This window comes from Rutidosis leptorrhynchoides, chromosome 1, assembly GCF_046630445.1.
Source record: "Rutidosis leptorrhynchoides isolate AG116_Rl617_1_P2 chromosome 1, CSIRO_AGI_Rlap_v1, whole genome shotgun sequence".
Classification (NCBI taxonomy): Eukaryota; Viridiplantae; Streptophyta; class Magnoliopsida; order Asterales; family Asteraceae; genus Rutidosis; species Rutidosis leptorrhynchoides.
In genome coordinates, this window is record NC_092333.1 from 65,796,441 (window position 1) to 65,818,850 (window position 22,410).

Sequence of the window (22,410 nt, forward strand, 5' to 3'; positions counted from 1 at the left end):
GTCTTGGTCACGATTGCATGGTCAATCTTCACGGTTCTCTCATTTGACAAATACATCATTATCTTGATGGTGGTGATTTATTCTCAATTATATATTTTTATCTAGGTTTTTGTCTAAGATGATGCTTCAAGTATAGGTGTGCTGCATATTCGAGAGGATATGTGTTGATGTCAAAAGACTTCGTTACACGGACCACTTTAATGCTGATTTTAAAAAATTAAGGAAATTAAAATGGAAATACAATTTGAAAATTGAAAGAATTTTGTAATGTCTCAATAACATTTACAAAAATAAAATTCAAATCTCACAAAGGTGGGGTATGGGAAGGAATGATGTAGACAATCTTTCTTTTATCCTAGAATAAAGAGAAGTCATTTATCTATTTAGACCCAAAAAGTAGAGAAAATCATCCTCCCTCTCAATGTTTTATGTATAGAGATCTTGCTTCTGAATGGACTTCCGGCCAATAAGTAGGTTAAAACAAATAAAAGTAAATAAAAAGATGTGAGACGCCATGAAAATGGTATAATCAAATTTTCATGGGTTTAAACCTGTCTGAAATTCAATTTAAACTCTAAGCGACAGTCAAGTCGCAAATAAATCGACGCTTGGTGTTGACTCGATTAATATCTCAATGACATTGTAACATGTAATTCAGAAAAATTAAATACAACTTCTGATATTTCAAAAAATTTCAAAATCATTATATACTCTTTAACATATGCTATTAGCAAAACCCAATTAGTTCTTAGTTAATAATTATAATATAATTATTTACTCCCCTGTCCCTAATTTATCGTTAACTAATATATTTATTGATCACTAATAATTTTAGTCATATTTCATTCTAATCCAAATATTTGGCTGAAAATAAAAATTGCACATTTATTTATTAATTAATTAATAAAAACTCCGTATTAATTTAATTTAGAATATCAAAAGAGAATCTTAAATAAACGCGGGACTGAGGGAGTAACTATTAATTTCGCGAATTCGCCGTGTTCAACAAGTCCTTATACAAAACCCTAGCCCTTGCGTACTACGTTTTCTGTTGCTGCTAGCCGTTATATTTATTTATTTATTTATAATTTCGTGCTTACCACACGCCGTTCACACTTTGATCATCAATGGCTGATCGATTGACTTGTATCGCAATCCTGAAAGAAGACCGTTGCAAACCAAAAAATGTCGTCAGGAGTGCAAGAAATCATGTCCTGTTGTCAAAACTGGTATGCTCATTTGCTTAATATTTCTGTATCTATCTATTGAATTTGAAATTATTACTGTTTTGATGTATTTGATGTACTGATTTAATTGAATTCAAATCTAGTATGAATTTGAATTAGTTACAGCTATGTTGTGAATCGATGTATGTGATGTTTTTATTTGGTTCGTATTTCTGTATCATGTACTGATTTGTTAGGTTTTGTTTGTTTTTTTTTGTTTGTTTTTTTTTTTTTTTGAAGTTGCCGATTCGTGTGTGCAGTTTTTAGTTTAAGAACTAGTGATGTATAGCGATACTGAAAAATTTAGTTGATTTTATTAATTCGATGTTGTTAAGAGTGGGAAAAGGAGTAGAGTTTGTTAGTAGTGAGTTGCTTAATTACGTTTTAACATTTTGGTGCTCAGGTTTACACTCGATGGTATTAGTAGTTTTATGTTGGATTGATGATTTGTCATGACAAAGTTGTGTTGCGAACTTGCGATCGCCTCGAGTTTTGCTTTATCTTTTACGTTATGTGACTTAAGGAAAGGTGTGTGCTTTATGTTTACGCGAGTCATTAACGTTTACATCAACTCCCATCACCCAACAAGGATATATCGCATTTTCAACTTGACAAAACTTATCTTTTTTTTTTTTTTTTTTTTTTTTTTGTATCGATAGATTAAAGTGTTTAAAAATCGTCGTTTATGTAGGTAGGGTTATACTTAAATGGCTCAAAGTAACCCATCATTGTTTGTTTTAATTTTCTCGTGTTTTGGAATACGAAAAATATAAATATAAACGCTATGAATTTGAGTATAATGAAAACGCTTTTGGAGGTCATATGTGCTTTCTTCAGCCTATTTGATGAACCAAAAACATATAATTGTTAAAAAAGAATTCTTGTGATAATATATAATCATTTGATAATTCGTAATTATTCGAATAGATTTATTCGTTTAGATGAAAGAAGTCGACCATCAATGAAGAATAAGAAATAAAAAACATACTTGCAACCACCAAATCACGAAAAACAAAACGAAAATAATGATATAAATACATCATCAAGAAGAGAGAAATATTTAAGGAATTAGATTATCTACAATTAAACCTTCTTGTACTTTAAAAACATATTTTTTTTGAAGGTATTTCGTATGCCCGAGAGACATATTAAATTAACGTGGCTAATATGTTTTGATCCAAGTCGGGTCATACCCAATAACAAGCTTACCGACACCTTATTCGTATTTGATCTTAACGATTGGATCATTGATCGAATACGCGACACTTGAATTTTAAGAAAAATGGTTTTCTGACATATTACTTGATGTGTATATAAATTATGGAATAATTTATATAATTAATACTTAATTATTTATAGGTTAAATAATTAATTATGTTATATTACATTTTATAAAACTTGGTTTTATATAAAATGTATACATAACAAAATAAATGTGCATGTTTATAAAATATGTTTATAAATACTAGTTTTATAAAACTAGTTTTATAAAAAACTATTTTATAATAAATATGAAAGTGGCATTGGGAGTTCCATTGAGCATGCCATTTGACTAGCAAAGTGTGTAGTTACTTCAAGTATCAAGAAGCATAAGTACCAATACTTGTTGGGGACTACACACACATGCTAAACACATCAAAACACTTCAAAAAAACTGCAAAAAAACCTCCCTGAACTGCTGTTGCTGCCGTGAGTTTTTTTGGCCAAAGAAGGGTTCAAATTTTATTTTACAAGTTCATTCAAGTGTTGCAATTAAATCCTAACTAAAAGCAAAGGTGTTGGTGGTTAGCTTGGGGTATAACTACTTGAGGTTTCATAGTTTTGGAGCTCCATTTATCATCATCTTCATCATCATCTATCAACAAGCTAGGAGAAGGTATAAACTCTTTTCTTGCTTGTAGTTTGTAAGTATGTTTCACAACTTGATCCAAATTGGGATTTAACTTTAATTGGTTAAAGATATACATGTTCTTAATTGGTAATTAACATGCTTCCGCTTTCTTATTTCTTAAAGTGGTTTAAGTATTATATGAACTTGTTAAATCCCAACAATGGTATCAGAGCCAGGTTTTTTTGAAATATGCTTCGAGATGATTATTAAACTCACTATATATTTTGCATTTTATGTACATGCATGATTGTAAAATGCAAAAATTTATAGTTTTGGGTGGGTTTAAAATATGGCCGAATTTATGGAGTTCCAAAAGTGGGTTTTGGTTCTTCCATTTGGTTCATACTTGGTTGTATGTTAAAGTTCACAATCTAAGCCTTGACCTTGTGTTTGGTTGCATGCATGGTTGATTTATATTTATTCAATTGGTTTGTAATAATATTTATTCATTTGGCATGTAATAATTCATTTGGTTATGTAATTTATTTTATATTTGGTATGTAAAATAGATTAGGTTGTAATTTCATTTTTTAGACAAAATGTATTAGGATATATTTTGTAAAATGATGAAGATAATGAAGACTTGAAGAACACATGAAGAAGCATTTGGATGCAAGATTAAGTGGGAGATTTAAAATCTCCTACTTTGTGTAATTACCCCTTACCCGGTGGCATTTTGTTTTCGGCTAAACAAAATGCTTACCAAAAGGCTTGATTGTGAACATGTTGTTTTGCATGCTTGGTTGTTTATTGTATGATTGTGGATTGTATGTATGCTACAAGTTAATCACACATGTTAACACCAAACTAAAATGACAATTTAATTGGTTAAATTTAACATTATTAACACATGCAAAACTACAATTTAATTGGTTAAATTAAAAACGGCTAAAAGGACATTAATAAACGGTTATTAAGAACATGATAAGGATCATATATATAAAATGGTTTATATCAAGTAATTGGTTAAAATTACTAGACTTGAAAATGGATTTCAAATAAACCATACACTAAATGCATGTTGGTGTATGGCATAAATGTTTTCTCAAACTAGAATTAAAGAAAACTTAAAACCCTTTACACTAGGTCAACAAGTTTAAACGCCATCCTATTGTATGACACTTAAAAATATTAGGGAACTTATAATGGGATAAAGGTCACCTAACCGTTATGAGCAAACTAATATGATTAAGGTAAATTTCGCACACTTGTGGGATAAAGGTCACCTAACCACTTGTATGCTAAGTTTACATGTCTATACAAGTAGGATGACTTGATTTGGAAATCATGAACTTAGGGTCACTGAAGCATGATGAACAAATAGGCGTTGATGGGATAATATGTCATGCAAAAGGATTGCATGATCCCATAACTTAGAAGTTGCAAAAGCATTGCAATTGTCATATAATGACTACCTAGTTAAACCAAATGACGGGATAAAGGTCACCTAACCGAAATTTGGTTTACCGTTGGATTCTAAAATTTAATAAATATCAATTGGATTTAAAGGGTATTGATTATTAAATTAAAATTGATACTTAAACAACTTTGTTAAATTTTGTAGATGGCTGCCAATAACAACAACATACAAAACGCACCTATTAACTTGAACAACCTATCGTTAAGGTCTCTCCTCGAGAAAGACAAACTCAACCATACGAACTTTATGGATTGGTTCCGCAATCTTAGGATTGTCCTCAAACTTGAGGATAAAGCATATGTGTTGGAAGACCCCATTCCCGATCAACCCGACGAGGATGATACGGAAGGCATGGCTTATTGGGATAAGTATTGCACCGATTCGGTGCAAGTCGCTTGCCTAATGCTTGGGACTATGATACCCGAACTCCAAAAGGATTTCGAGCATCATACTGCATACGACATGATCACGCAATTGAAGGAGATGTTCCTTCAACAAGCACGTGTCGAGCACTTCGAGACCGTTCGAGCGCTTCATGCATGTCGTATGGACGACTCCCAATCCGTTTCATCTTATGTCCTCAAGATGAAAAGCCTCATTGATCGCGCAAACCGTCTTAATCTCAACATATCTAATGAGCTAGCCACGGATCTTATCCTAAACTCCTTGTCAAAGAGGTTTGACCAATTTGTAATTAATTACAATATGAATGGGATGGATAAGACCATTGGCGAACTACATGGCATGCTTAGGACGGCCGAAACTAGCATGGGTAAGAGGGCTTCACCCGTACTAATGATCAATGATGGTGGGTCCAAAGGTAATAACACCTCTAAGCCAAAGGCAGCTAAGAGGAAAGGACCCGCCCATCAAGGCAAGGGAAAGGGGAGGATGGTTACCCCAACCAAAAACAAGAACAAGAAGCAAAAGGTTGCCGGACAAGCAAACCCCAAGGAAGACCCGTGCTTCGGTTGCGGTGAAATGGGTCACTGGAAACGGAACTGCCCGGTCTACCTTAAGGAGTTGAAGGAAAAGAGGGATGCGGGGCAAACCTCAGGTAATATATATATGGTATATATAGAGCTTAGTATTACTTCTTCTAATACATGGGTATTAGACACTGGATGTGGAACTCACATTTGCAATTCTTTGCAGGGGTTCAAAAGAAGTAGCAAGCAAACGGGAACATCAAGTCTCTTTATGGGTAATGGAGCCAAAGTGCAAGTGAAGGCTCAAGGAGACTTTGTATTAAAGCTTCCAAGTGGTTTGGAACTTATTTTGAACAATGTTTTGTATGCACCGGATTTATGTCGAAACATTATTTCAGTTTCCCGTTTAAAACAATGTGGTTTTTATCTTAATTTTGTTAATGATGATATCCACGTTTATTTAGATAATGTATTCTATTTTAAGGCTTCGCCTTCAAATGGAATTTATGAATTGGTTCATGATGACACATCATCTAGTAGCTCAATATACCATACTAGCACCAAGAAACTCAAAAGGGATTTGAGTGATTCCTACTTATGGCATTGTCGCCTTGGTCACATAAACAAGAACCGAATGCGTACACTTCAAAGAATGGACTCTTGAAATCAAATGAGATGGACTCGTTTGATGTATGTGAATCTTGTTTACAAGGCAAAATGACTAAAGCACCTTTCAAAGAGACCTATGAAAGGGCTAAGGACTTATTGGAATTAATACATTCGGATGTATGTGGACCCTTTAAGCCCATAGCTAGGAATGGTGAAAGATACTTCGTTACTTTCATTGATGACTTCAGTCGTTTTGGATATGTCTACTTGTTAAGACATAAGGACGAAACTTTTGAAGCATTCAAAGAATATCAAAGCGAAGTACAAAATCAACTCAATAAGACAATCAAGGTACTTCGTACCGATAGAGGAGGTGAATACCTAAGCGATGCTTTCCAAGATCATCTTAGAAGTTGTGGCATTATCTCGCAACTTACTCCACCCGGGACACCACAACTTAATGGTGTGTCCGAAAGGAGGAACCGAACCCTAATGGATATGGTTCGATCTATGATGGCTAGAAGCTCGTTACCTCTATCATTCTGGAGTTATTGTCTATGCTTCGCGGCTCGTATTTTAAATATGGCCCCAACCAAGAAAGTGGAACGAACACCTCATGAGATGTGGTTTGGAAAACCTCCATCTCTATCATACTTAAAGGTTTGGGGATGTGAAGCTTATCCTAAGCGTTACGTCCCTAATAAGTTGAATGCTCGATCCACAAAGTGTATCTTCATAGGATATCCCAAGGATGATATGGGATACTATTTCTATGATCCAACCGAGCAAAATGTATTTGTTGCTCGAAAGGCTGAATTCCTTGAAACTAAGTTCCTAATGGAAGGAAATAGTGAAAGGAAGATAGATCTTGAAGAGGTTCAAGATCAAGTAGATGATACACAATTGGTTGACACTAGCACTCAACATGAAAATGTTGAGAATGATCAAATGAATGATCAAAATACACGAGACGTTCGCAGATCTGGTAGGATTAGTAATCCTCCTGAGAGATATGGGTTTCTCATGGATGGTTGCTATGTGGTTGATTTGGATGAACCAACAAACTACCAAGATGCTTTATCAAGGACTGATAAAGATAAATGGCAGGAAGCCATGAACGCTGAGATGCAATCCATGTATGACAACCAAGTTTGGGAACTTGTTGCACAACCTGCTGGCTCGAGGCTAGTTGATTGTAAATGGCTTTTCAAAATGAAAACCGACATACATGGGAACTTGGATACATATAAAGCTAGACTTGTAGCAAAAGGTTTCACTCAAACTCAAGGGGTTGACTATGATGAAACTTTTTCGCCTGTGGCAATGCTAAAGTCTATTAGGATATTACTTGCCATTGCTGCTCATTATGACTATGAAATATGGCAAATGGATGTCAAGACCGCTTTCCTAAATGGACATCTTGAGGAAGATGTCTATATGGTTCAGCCTGAAGGTTTTTTTGATCCGAAATATCCTAAAAAGGTATGCAAGTTAAAGAAGTCAATCTACGGATTGAAACAAGTATCTAGAATGTGGAATCATCGTTTTAATGAGGAGGCCAAGAAATTTGGCTTCATTAAAAATGGTGATGAAGCTTGTGTATACAAGAAAGCTAGTGGGAGCACTATCATGTTCCTTGTACTGTATGTGGATGATATATTGTTATTTGGAGATGATATTCCGGCAATGCAAGGAGTTAAAACTTGGCTAAGTGAATGTTTCTCCATTAAGGATCTTGGAGAAGCACAATACGTTTTGGGGATTGGGATCTACAGGAATAGATCCAAGAAACTGATAGGTTTGAATCAAAGTGCATACATTGAAAAAATCTTGAAAAGGTTCAAGATGGAGAACTCTAAGAAAGGTTTGGTACCTATTCAAAGAGGAACGCTCCTTAGTTCATCTCAGTGCCCCACCACGAAAGATGAACAGGAGAGAATGAAGAAAGTCCCATATGCGTCTGCCATTGGGTCTATCATGTATGCAATGATATGCACTAGACCGGATGTGTCATGCGCTCTTAGCCTGACAAGTAGATACCAGAATAACCCAGGAAATAGTCATTGGATTGCTGTCAAAAGTTATTGAAATACCTTAGGAGGACTAAGGATATGTTTCTGATATATGGGTCTGGTGAGGAGGAACTCGCTGTAAAAGGTTACGTGGATGCGAGCTTCCAAACTGATCGAGATGATTCTCGATCACAATCCGGCTATGTCTTCACATTAAATGGAGGTGCGGTCTCTTGGAAGAGTTCAAAACAGGATGTTGTTGCTCTATCCACTACAGAGTCGGAGTACATCGCCGCATCATTGGCAGCTCAGGAAGCTGCATGGATGAAGAAATTCATCGACGACTTAGGAGTAGTCCCTTCCATTCAGGACCCTCTTGAGATCTTTTGTGACAACGAGGGTGCGATTGCTCAAATCAAGGAACCTCGTGCTCACCAAAAGACCCGTCACATTGAGCGGAGATTCAACTACATAAGGGATGAAGTTGAAAAGGGAAAGATATGTATTCGCAAAGTTCACACAGATCTTAATATAGCGGATCCTCTCACGAAGCTCTTACATGGATCAAAACATGCAGGACATGTTTGTGCATTAGGGCTTCGATATTCTAGTGATTGCTCATGATCTGTTTTAAGTATTGTAACGGAACGAAATTGTTCAAACTCATTAATATAATTATGGTATTAATTTATTTTGAGTTATGTTCCTATTTTGCATATTTTATCCATGAATAAGTAATTATTCTAAATTCCGTAGTCGATCACATTTGTGGGAGCAAATGTGAGGTTTAGACTATTATGAACTTGGATTGGTATACATTCACGGGATGAATGTGGGGCAAGGTTGCAACCAAGGTTCATAGATATTTGTTGGATACAAATATTGGAAGACCCGCTCTCAAGATTTACTAAATGGAGCCTTTGTGGTTGATCACATGTAATCTTGAGTAAAGGCGAATATCATTGTATCCTCTGACCTGAGATACATATTGAGTTCGGATATTTACCAAATATTGTACCTTGATTCTTTCCTTCGCTATTCTGAAATATGGTAGTTCATAAGGAAGAGCTCAGGTATAATACAAAGTACATATTTAGGACGTATGTAGTCAAGATGGAATTTGTCCCTCTTATTCGTTGAGAGTCAGATGTCTAAGGCCTGATAAAGTTAAATCTAAAAGAGAGTGATCACTCTGTATCTCTTGGAATTAACATGACATCTAGGATGAAAGGATAAATGAAAGATTCACCTATTCATATTCGAGATGGGAACTCAAAAGGGATGATGTTATTGAATGGCACAAAGTCATAACATATTGGGGGTGATGGACGGTCGTTAGGTGGTATCCGTCACTTGCATTAATTTTTTTATGTTTCTCGTGCAAGTGGGAGATTGAAGGTATTTCGTATGCCCAAGAGACATATTAAATTAACGTGGCTAATATGTTTTGATCCAAGTCGGGTCATACCCAATAACAAGCTTACCGACACCTTATTCGTATTTGATCTTAACGATTGGATCATTGATCGAATACGCGACACTTGAATTTTAAGAAAAATGGTTTTCTGACATATTACTTGATGTGTATATAAATTATGGAATAATTTATATAATTAATACTTAATTATTTATAGGTTAAATAATTAATTATGTTATATTACATTTTATAAAACTTGGTTTTATATAAAATGTATACATAACAAAATAAATGTGCATGTTTATAAAATATGTTTATAAATACTAGTTTTATAAAACTAGTTTTATAAAAAACTATTTTATAATAAATATGAAATTGGCATTGGGAGTTCCATTGAGCATGCCATTTGACTAGCAAAGTGTGTAGTTACTTCAAGTATCAAGAAGCATAAGTACCAATACTTGTTGGGGACTACACACACATGCTAAACACATCAAAACACTTCAAAAAAACTGCAAAAAAACCTCCCTGAACTGCTGTTGCTGCCGTGAGTTTTTTTGGCCAAAGAAGGGTTCAAATTTTATTTTACAAGTTCATTCAAGTGTTGCAATTAAATCCTAACTAAAAGCAAAGGTGTTGGTGGTTAGCTTGGGGTATAACTACTTGAGGTTTCATAGTTTTGGAGCTCCATTTATCATCATCTTCATCATCATCTATCAACAAGCTAGGAGAAGGTATAAACTCTTTTCTTGCTTGTAGTTTGTAAGTATGTTTCACAACTTGATCCAAATTGGGATTTAACTTTAATTGGTTAAAGATATACATGTTCTTAATTGGTAATTAACATGCTTCCGCTTTCTTATTTCTTAAAGTGGTTTAAGTATTATATGAACTTGTTAAATACCAACATTTTTAAGTATATAGTTTTTTTTTTAAACTTTATGACGGTTTTGTTGTAGATAATATAATTTCTGTTATAATAATAATAATAATATAGATATGGATAGTCAATTTTGGTGTATACATATAGTCAATTTTGGTACACAAAGTATGTATTTTTATATTGAGATTTTAGGCTATAAATACTCATGAATGCAAGCATTAAACTTGCACCATTTCTCACACTTACAAAGTGTTTCTTTCTTTCTCTCCATTATCATCTTTGTTCTTACACTTCATTATTAGTATTCTAAATCAAGAATCAAATCACTAAAGGTAGTTATAAGCCTACTGAATTATAACATCAAGAATCAAACCACTAAAGGTAGTTATAAGCCTACTGAATTATAACATCAAGAATCAAACCACTAAAGGTAGTTATAAGCCTACTGAATTATAACATCAAGAATCAAACCACTAAAGGTAGTTATAAGCCTACTGAATTATAACACGTTATCAGCACGATAATCTTAATACTAAATATGGTTGGCTCTGCCACCAAAATGATATATGGTCGGTTATACCACCAAAATGATATATGGTCGGTTATACCACCAAAATGATATATGGTCGGTTATACCACCAGAATGATATAGGTCGGTTATACCACCTGAAAAAATATATGGTCGACACTGTCGCCAAATTTTCATTTATGTTTACTAATATTTATATTTTTGTTATATAACATTTATTTATGATTGCTTACACATGGTCGACACTGTCACCTACTTATCATTTATGTTATATTAAATTTATGTTTAATGTTTATATACTTATGAATATAAATTGACTCTAATTTATCATGATGTTTGTTTTAATTTTTGATAATAGAAAATGTCGAATCTGAAAAAGCTTAAATTTACTCCTTTAGAATCAACTGGAAACAACTACATGCCATGGGTTATAAAAGTAAAAATGCATCTTAAATCAATGGGCATTCTTGAAACCATAAATGAAAACAACACTTGTTCTGAAAAAGAACAAGCTACGGCATGTTGCTTTATTCATCAACATATTGATGAATGCTTACAAAATAATTATGTGACTGTAGAAGATCCCCATGTTTTATGGGAAGGTCTCAAAAGCAGATTCAATAATCAAAGAGAAATTTTACTTCCAGCTGCAATGGAACAATGGAGAACATTAAGGTTCCAAGACTTTAAGAAAGTAAATGAATACAGCTCAGCTCTGTATAATACATGTTCACAACTTAAATTCTGTGGACATGAAATTAGTGATGCAGACATGATGGAGAAAACTTTCTCCACAATGAATGCTGCAAACATCACAGTGCAAAGAAATTTGAGAATGCTAAAGTTCAAAACATATCCTGAACTTAATTCATATCTCTTAGTTGCAGAGCAAAATGATGAGCTATTAATGAAAAATCAGCAATCCCGTCCTACTGGTACACTTGCAATCCCTGAAGCAAATACTGCAAATAATTATAAACAGGGACAAGGACGCGGGCAAGGTCGTGGTTATAATAACCATCACCATCATCATGCCAAAAGCCATAACTATGGTAGAAACCATCCTTATGGTAATGGTAATGGGCGTGGACGTGGTCGTGGTCGTGGCCGTGGTGGTCAAAGAAATAGTAATCCACGAAAATATAAATATCAACCACAAAACAAGCCCATTAAACAAGATGTTGAAGAAAATTCTTCTAAAAATTCTGAAGAATCTTGCTACAGATGTGGTAGAATGGGCCACTGGGCTAATACTTGCCGAACATCTAAACATCTTGTTAAGATGTATCAGGATTCGCTGAAAGGTAAAGAAAAGGAAGTAAATTTTGTGGATAATATTGATCCAACAGTCACTGAGAAACCATCTGATTTATATGAAGATTTCTTGAATGTTTAAGTTGTGTGTCTTTTGAAAAATAAACGATTTAATATCGTCTGTCTTTGTCATTATGTTTGCTAAATGTTTCAGTACTATCTATTTGCGTTTAAAATATTGTGTAATATTAATGTACTCACTATTTATTTCTTATATATGAAGTTCAATATGAATTTTGCTGGAATACAACATCAATCAAGTGGTGGAGATCTCTGTATAGCAGACAGTGGAACTACACACACTATACTTAAATCCGAGAAATATTTTATTGATCTAAAACCAACGGAAGGAACTATACATACAATATCAGGACCTGCTAACTTGATAAAAGGGATAGGAAAGGCAAATTTCATACTACCAAATGGTACAAAATTTTTAATAAATGATGCCTTATTTTCTCCCAAGTCAAGCAGAAATTTATTGAGTTTCTCCGACATATACCTTAACGGGTATGATTATCAGTCAGTGACAACAGAAAATGAGAAATATTTAAGTATCACTGACAAGAGTCATGTGGTTGAAAAACTGCCAAGACTTAGTTCTGGATTACATTATACACATATAAATGTACCAGAAATACATATGGTAGTTAACGAAAAATATATTGATCCTGGTGTATTCAGTTTATGGCATAACAGATTAGGCCATCCAGGATCAACAATGATGAAAAGGATTATTGAATGTACTCATGGACATCCACTAAAGGATAGAAAAATCCATCATGATACAATGGTTCCATGTACATCTTGCTCTCTTGGAAAATTGATAACTAGACCCTCACCACTTAAGGTTGAGAAAGAATCACCAATGTTTCTTGAAAGAATTCAAGGTGATATATGTGGACCAATTCATCCACCATGTGGACCATTTAGATATTTCATGGTTCTAATAGACGCATCTAGCAGATGGTCTCATGTTTGTCTGTTATCAAGCCGTAATGTGGCATTTGCAAAATTTCTTGCCCAAATTATTAAATTGAGAGCTCATTTTCCTGATTACACCATTAAAAGGGTGAGACTTGATAATGCTGGTGAATTTACATCTCAAGCATTTAATGACTATTGCATGTCTATAGGAATTGTTGTTGAACATTCTGTTGCTCATGTGCATACACAAAATGGTTTAGCCGAGTCATTGATTAAACGTTTACAGTTAATCGCTAGACCATTGATAATGAGAACAAAACTCCCTGTATCTATATGGGGTCATGCAATTTTACATGCTGCTGCATTGATTCGCATCAGACCAAGTGCAAGTCATAAATATTCCCCCCTACAACTTGCTTTTGGTCAAGAGCCAAATATTTCCCATCTTAGAACATTTGGTTGTGCAGTGTATGTTCCAATTGCGACACCACAACGTACAAAAATGGGTCCTCAAAGGAGGTTGGGAATATATGTTGGATATGAAACATCTTCAATATTAAGGTATATTAAACCTATGACAGGTGACGTTTTTACAGCACGTTTTGCTGATTGTCATTTTAATGAAACATTGTTCCCTAGATTAGGGGGAGAAATGAAAAATAAAGAAAATGATGTTTCATGGTGTGAACCTCAATTAAAGTATCTTGATCCTCGCACAAAAGAATGCGAGACAGAAGTTCAAAAGATAATGCATATACAAGAACTTGCAAATCAATTGCCTGATGCATTTACAGATACAAAAACGGTGACAAAATCATATATACCAGCAGTAAATACTCCAGCTCGAATTGAAATTCCAAAAGCTGGCAATAACGTCACTCATGAATCTTTGCCACGTCAGAAACGTGGAAGACCAATCGGTTCAAAGGATAAAAATCCTCGAAAAAGAAAATCAGCTGATAATGAAGTAAAAGAAAGTGTTCAAGAAGAACCACAAATCAGTACTCCTACTGCAGAGGAGATTGATGATGTCAATACAGAAATTGCAATCAATTATGCATATTCAAAAATATTATGGAACCGAAATGAAATGAAAAATCTTGATGAGAAATTTTCATTTAATGTTGCATATGACATCATGAATAATGATGATGATCCAGAACCAACATCTATGGTTGAATGTCAAAATAGACATGATTGGGCTCAATGGAAAGAAGCAATACGAGCTGAATTAGAATCACTCAATAAAAGAAAAGTTTTCGGATCCATCATTCTCACTCCTAAAGATGTGAAACCTGTAGGATACAGATGGATTTTTGTCCGAAAAAGAAATGAGAAAAATGAAGTTACAAGGTATAAAGCTAGACTTGTAGCTCAAGGTTTTTCTCAAAGACCGGGAATTGATTATGAAGAAACTTATTCTCCTGTTATGGATGCAATTACTTTTAGGTACTTAATCAGTCTGGCAGTTTCTAAAAATTTAGAAATGCATCTCATGGATGTTGTGACTGCTTATCTATATGGATCACTTGATAGTGATATATATATGAAGATACCTGAAGGATTTAAGGTACCAGAAGCATCAAATGCAAAACCCAAAGAAATGTATTCGATTAAATTACAAAGATCTTTATATGGGTTAAAACAATCGGGACGTATGTGGTATAACCGATTAAGTGATTACTTAATAAGCAAAGGGTATACAAATAATCTTACTTGCCCTTGTGTTTTCATTAAGAAAACAACATCCGGATATGTGATCATAGCTGTTTATGTTGATGATCTTAACATCATAGGTACAAATAAAGAGATCCATGAAGCCATTCAACTTCTAAAGAAAGAATTTGAAATGAAAGATCTCGGAAAAACCAAGTATTGCCTTGGTTTACAAATTGAGCATATGCCTAATGGTTTACTTGTACATCAAACAACATATACTGAAAAGATTTTGAAACGTTTCAATATGGACAAGGCAAAACCATTAAGTACTCCTATGGTTGTTAGATCACTCAATGTTGAAGCTGATCCATTTCGTCCATGTGAAGATCAAGAAGACATTCTTGGACCAGAAGTACCATATCTTAGTGCAATTGGAGCTCTTATGTATCTTACAAATTGTACAAGACCTGACATTTCTTTTGCAGTTAATTTGTTGGCAAGGTTCAGCTCTGCTCCTACCAAAAGACACTGGAATGGGATCAAACACATATTTCGATACCTTCGAGGAACTACTGATTTAGGATTATTTTATTCTAACGAATCAAAACAAGATTTGGTTGGTTATGCAGATGCAGGTTATTTATCTGATCCACATAAAGCTAAATCTCAAACTGGATATGTATTCCTAAATGGAGGTACTGCAATATCATGGCGTTCTCAAAAACAAACACTTGTTGCTACATCGTCAAATCATGCCGAAGTGATTGCATTACATGAAGCTACTCGAGAATGTTTTTGGTTGAGATCAATGACACAACTCATTACTGATTCTTGTGGACTAGAACGCGATAAAAGTCCAACAACTATCTATGAAGATAATGCAGCTTGCATAGCACAGATGAAAGAAGGGTATATCAAAAGTGACCGAACAAAACACATACCACCTAGATTCTTCTCATACACTCAAAATCTCATTAAGGACAACCAGATTGAAATGAGATATGTGCAATCTAGCAAAAACTCTGCTGATCTTTTCACGAAAGCACTTCCAACTGCTATTTTCAGAACACACGTTCATAACATTGGCATGAGACATGTTCAAAAGATGTAACAGCTGAAGCGATGTCTACTTGAGGGGGAGTCAACTCCATGCTGCACTCTTTTTCCCTTAGCTAAAGTTTTTTCCCACTGGGTTTTCTTTAGCAAGGTTTTTAACGAGGCAGTAATTTATAGTTGATCTTCAACAAAATAAAATTGCTATCCAAGGGGGAGTGTTATAATAATAATAATAATATAGATATGGATAGTCAATTTTGGTGTATACATATAGTCAATTTTGGTACACAAAGTATGTATTTTTATATTGAGATTTTAGGCTATAAATACTCATGAATGCAAGCATTAAACTTGCACCATTTCTCACACTTACAAAGTGTTTCTTTCTTTCTCTCCATTATCATCTTTGTTCTTACACTTCATTATTAGTATTCTAAATCAAGAATCAAATCACTAAAGGTAGTTATAAGCCTACTGAATTATAACATCAAGAATCAAACCACTAAAGGTAGTTATAAGCCTACTGAATTATAACATCAAGAATCAAACCACTAAAGGTAGTTATAAGCCTACTGAATTATAACATCAAGAATCAAACCACTAAAGGTAGTTATAAGCCTACTGAATTATAACAATTTCTTTCATATTTATCTTGTTCTCATTTAATGATGTATGTATGACATCATTTATGTTTGTTTTACTTGATTTGGTTGTTGCAAGTATCTTTGTTGATTATGTGCCTTTAACTTCCCCGAACCCCGTTCAGAAAATATAGAGTCTCATGTACCTTCTTCATATACTTTCATTATTGGTTTTGGTTATACATTAAGCTACATGAAGCTTGTAGATAATATTTCATTAATATCTCCGTTATCTCTCATTTGATGACATATTCGTGACATCATTTTCGTTTGTTTTTCTTGATTTGGTGGTTGCAACTTGTAAGTATGTTGATTTTACAATTTATTAACTTATTATATAGTAATAAGTTAAATTTAAACAACTTAGTTTCTTTTGTTCACTGTATAAGCACGCCTCCGAAGTTAAAATCATAAAGGGTTTATGCACTTGTTGGTTTATGATAAACCAAAATAGTTTTTATCTTTAATGTAAGCCATATAAGTTTGTAAATGGTGCTGAAAGTGAATAAATTCTATATGGTCCTTAAGACTGTTTACATGCGCTCAATAGTCACTTCTTATATGCAGGTAAACAATGTATCGAGGTCACTTCGGCATCCAAGGTGGCGTGTATTTCTGAGGAGCTTTGCATAGGGTGTGGTATATGTGTTAAGGTGTGTTCACCTTGTATTATTTTGCATTGCTTTATATGCACATACCGATAAACATGATCTTCTTTGCTTCGATAATGCAGAAATGCCCATTTGATGCAATTGAGATTATTAATTTACCAAAAGATTTGGATAAAGATACAACTCATCGTTATGGACCCAATACTTTCAAATTACACAGGTTAGTAAACCTCTCTACTTTGTTACAATGGGCCTTGTTGTTTATTAAAGGTGGCAACTTCAACCCATGTACTTATTTTTGGGTCTTTTTGTCTTGCGGTTTATCCCTAATTGGTCAAACATGTAAAAATTTGATTCTATAAGCTACGTGTCCGATCATACGTTGAACTGCATTCAGTCCCCTAATTAAAATTAAAAATCAGCTTGAAAAGAAAGGGATCAGATGGGTTGAAAATGGCTGTTTAAAACTTCCTAAAGTTTTATTATGAATTACAATTTCTTATTCAATATTATATCATTTGCAATAATTTAACTCGTTAGTTTAAAATAAAAAAAGGTTGAACTCTTACCCAGAAAGTGTTTAAGGTCAACCGAACCTGACCTGTTTGACCCGAACTTGTTTTATCAAGCTATCCAACTAGCTTGACCCTCCTATTTTGCCATATTCATTATAATGTCAGGTTGCCTGTCCCAAGGCCTGGACAAGTTCTTGGATTGGTTGGAGCAAATGGAAGTGGGAAGTCTACAACCTTCAAACTTTTGGGTGGAATGTTGAAACCTAATTTGGGCGATTTCAATGTAAATCTTTTGATCCTGTACCTTTAATTTTTATTTTATTTTCAATTAAATGCCTGCATGATTATTTTTGCTACCTTATCTTGTTTTGCTTAGTTCTTCAAGTGTTTTCTCAGAACCCGCCAGATTGGCAAGAAATTTTAACCTACTTCCGAGGATCTGAGTTACAAAACTACTTTACGCGCATTCTTGAAGATAATCTTAAGGTGCATTTTTGCTTGTGAGATTACTTTATTAATCTATATAGTGTCATCTAAGTATTGTTTTTGTGATAAAATAGGCACTCATAAAACCACAATATGTTGACCATATCCCAAAAGCAGTTCAAGGGAATGTTGGACAAGTACTTGAACAAAAAGACGAAAGAGGCGTTAAAGCCGAGCTTTGTGCTGATCTTGAGCTGAATCAGGTTTTAGATCGTAACGTTGGAGATTTATCTGGTGGTGAACTTCAAAGGTTTGCAATTGCTACTGTTGCAATGCAACGTGCAGATATATATATGTTTGATGAACCTTCAAGTTATCTTGATGTCAAACAAAGGCTTAAAGCTGCCCAAGTTATCAGATCCTTGCTTACACCTAACAGGTTTTTATTCTATCTTTGTTTGCTCTCTTTGGTTAGCGTTTTAGATTATGGTCGTGAGGTAACCTGGTTAATGACTCAACATACGTTTTCCTCAGCACTCTCTTGTTTAAGTACTTCGAGTGCTATTTTAACAACAAATATAATATAATATTGTTTTGGTGATAATTTAATTGATTTGGAAGTTTTATGCAAAAATTGCACTAAAGGCTAAGGTGTTGTTTGTTTTCAGTTTGTAGATCTTATTATGTATTATGTTTGGGCGCCCGCAAACGTTTTTACTACAGGTTGTTTGTTTGTCTGAAGACGTAAGATAAAATAATATCTTGTTCTGTTTGCAAACTCGAAGACTTAGAAATATGTTTCTTAGTACCTAAGACAGGATTAAGTTATTTTCCAGACATAAAAACAAACATTCTTCACTATTCAACATACATACCTTTAGGTCTTATCTTTTCTACAAACATGGTCCACAGATATTCGGACAAAAAAATATCTTAAGAAACAAACGACACCTAAGTTAAACCCATTTGACATGTTCTCCTTCAGCTAAAAACTTTTTAATCATTTTATTCATAACTAAATGGTCAAACTTGTTACTTCTGTTAGAACTAATACAACTCTTTCTCCAAAACTTCAATTTCAGCTATGTAATTGTTGTTGAGCACGATTTAAGTGTGCTTGATTACCTATCGGACTTCATTTGCTGCCTCTACGGGAAGCCTGGTGCTTATGGTGTTGTGACACTGCCCTTCTCTGTCAGAGAAGGGATTAATATCTTTTTAAAAGGGGAAGTGCCTACCGAAAATCTTCGTTTTCGTGATGAATCTCTTACATTTAAGGTACTTTTTTTACACAAGTCATCAGTTTCATAATTGTAATTTCATAAGTGTAACTTTTATTTGTAATGATTATTGTACTGATTATGGTCTATGGTGAAAAGGTTTCGGAGACACCACAAGAGAGTGCTGAGGAAATTAAAACGTATGCTCGATATAGATACCCGACTATGTCTAAAACTCAGGGTGGTTTCAAACTCAAGGTGGTCGAAGGCGAATTTACTGATTCTCAGATCATAGTAATGCTTGGAGAAAATGGAACAGGGAAGACAACGCTCATCCGTATGATGGTGAGTCATTACTGACCAAAACTCGAAAAATCGTTCAAAACTTGGTCAAAATTAGTCAAAGTCAAACTTGGGTACATTCAACCTTTTGACTTGTTTCTTAATTTTATGTAAAGTTATATTGTATCTGTAGGCTGGTTTACTGAAGCCTGATACCGTAGAAGACTCTGAAGTGGAGATTCCCGAGTTTAACGTCTCTTACAAACCCCAAAAGATCAGTCCCAAATTCCCTCATTCGGTCAGGGATTTGCTGCGTCAAAAAATTCGTGATTCGTACATGCATCCTCAGTTTGTTTCGGACGTCATGAAGCCTCTTCAGATCGAACAACTATTGGATCAAGAAGTTATGAATCTATCTGGTGGCGAGTTGCAAAGAGTTGCATTGACTTTATGCCTTGGCAAGGTAATTAAATTAGCCCACCCATTCATTTACTTTTATTATAATGTTTATTTTGTTGCATGTGATCATGCATTTTGTTTCTTACTTGCATGATTTTGTATGAAATCAGTGATTAAGTTTGTTTGCTGTTGCTGAATGGAATATTATCAATAAATTATGAATGTTTTGGTTTGCTTATAATTCGTATGATCTCACTTGGTTTTTTGTGTTTTTTTTTTTAGCCTGCTGATATCTATCTGATAGATGAACCAAGTGCATATCTTGATTCTGAGCAACGTATTATTGCTTCAAAAGTTATAGAGAGATTTATACTACATGCTAAGAAGACTGCATTTGTGGTTGAACATGATTTTATAATGGCAACTTATTTGGCCGATCGAGTTATTGTTTATGAAGGAACTCCCTCTGTTGATTGTGTTGCAAATGCGCCTCAGTCGTTATTGACCGGAATGAATCTCTTCTTGTCTGTAAGTCTTACACTGATTTTATTAATTACTAGTATTAAATTTTGCTAATTTTGTAATTAATTTTTATTTTATTTTTTAGCGGAAGCTGAGAGTTAATGTTTGCTATGTGGTATGCAGCATCTGAACATAACATTTAGGCAGGACCCAACTAATTACCGACCAAGAATCAACAAGCTTAATTCAACAAAGGACAGGGAGCAGAAACTTGCTGGATCTTATTACTACCTGGACGACTAACTTGGTGGTTCAAGTTGCAAGCTACACTACATGACATTTGGCCGTCACGAATCGGCCACCAGAATTAGCGGTTAGTGGCTGCGGGTTCATCCCCAGTTAATCTACACCATGGTTGATCTTCATCTTGTTTGACAGATGACATGTAGTTATGCGTTACAGATGCTTGTACTCGAGTGTTTGAATTCTCGTTTGGAGCCTACCATTTTTGTTTGCCAGTTATAATTTCTGGCTCATTACTTGGTCAATTACTGATATACAACAGAGCACATGTTTAAGCATTTTGTGGTGTTTTTCATTCTCTACTTTTTCTCTGATTTTGAAAGGTGAAATGGAGTTTTGGATTCGATGCAAGTTTGTTATTTCTTGTTAGGTTGGTTATATTTTTTGATTGGGTCATGCCTGGTATGAACCGTAATTGGCTGAGTTTAAGCCGGTGCTGGTTAAAAACATAGCTTGGTGTACTGAAATGACCTGGTCCTCAAGATACTAAGGCCAAACTATATTTTAGGTACCCGATAAAACGTGACAAGCAAACCACAAATGATATAAATTGCCGAAAATGCTTTCATGTAGGCAATCTTTCCTCTTAGCCGCAACAACGTCTCCCCGTTTGATTAGGCGGTATGCGTCGTTTTAATTTTCTGCTCTTAATAATATGTTACACTTTTATTTATTCATTTCAATTTACTATATACATATTACCTATAAATAGTAAATCGTTCATAATTATATTACCAACCTTACTTGTGCAGATTGGTGTATGATCATACCCGTTCAAGCCTTTTTTAAAATATAAGTAAAAAAAGTCAACAAATGTGCAAGGCATTTGATCAGCTTGGAACAAGAATAATCTTACAGTTGCCACAATCATTAATTTATTCAGTCATGTTGTCTTGTACTCTTTTTTAATAATAATATCATCAAATTGGAAAATACTCATTGACTTTCTAATCACAAAGCCAAATCATTTTACTATATTAGAGTAGTTAAAGTTCACAGATCCACTCGTAATTTGGATTCCCTTTTTTTCTAATAAATGATCACACAAAGTAAATCAAATACAATCATGTGTAATTTTTTTAAGATAAATACAGAAAAATATAGCACATGATTTAGCAACCCAATAACAATATTACTATATTAGAATAAACATAGCCACTAGCAAATTTGAGTGTTACGTTGTTCACGGCCTCCGAGCCTTATAGCGCTTTTGTCTCGTTGTATCTTTTGTTAGTCTTTTTCATCTATTGATGTAAAAGATTTTTTTTAATGTTATCGTTATTTTACCCAAAAAAAAAAAAAAAAAAAAATAGCAAATTTGTGCGTAATTACTAGTTGACATAACTACCCCCTCTCACGTTTTCCTAATCTTCTTGTAAGTTACGACATTGACAACCCATGTTTAAGCTACTACATCACACACATACATGTCCTATTAACTTTTAAACACTTGTTATCGTATTAACAAATTTTATTCACATACCGTCAAGTATACTTTATGATATCATAATATACTTTAAACCATATTTTAAAGTATACGAGTAAAATTAATGATGTACGAAAAGTAAAAATTACTATTGCTATATATGTATAACATAACATTATAAATGAAAAAGCATGCTTTAGTTTCATGTATTTTCTTTTCATATTTATGAGTCATCTTTATATATGTAGTAATA

The 22,410-nt window shown here is 34.1% G+C and overlaps 1 pseudogene; it reads left to right on the forward strand.

Moving 5' to 3' along the window:
• The first annotated feature begins 1,127 nt into the window (after window positions 1-1,127).
• Window positions 1,128-20,925, forward strand: LOC139861071 (ABC transporter E family member 2-like; annotated as a pseudogene).
• Window positions 20,926-22,410: the final 1,485 nt, after the last annotated feature.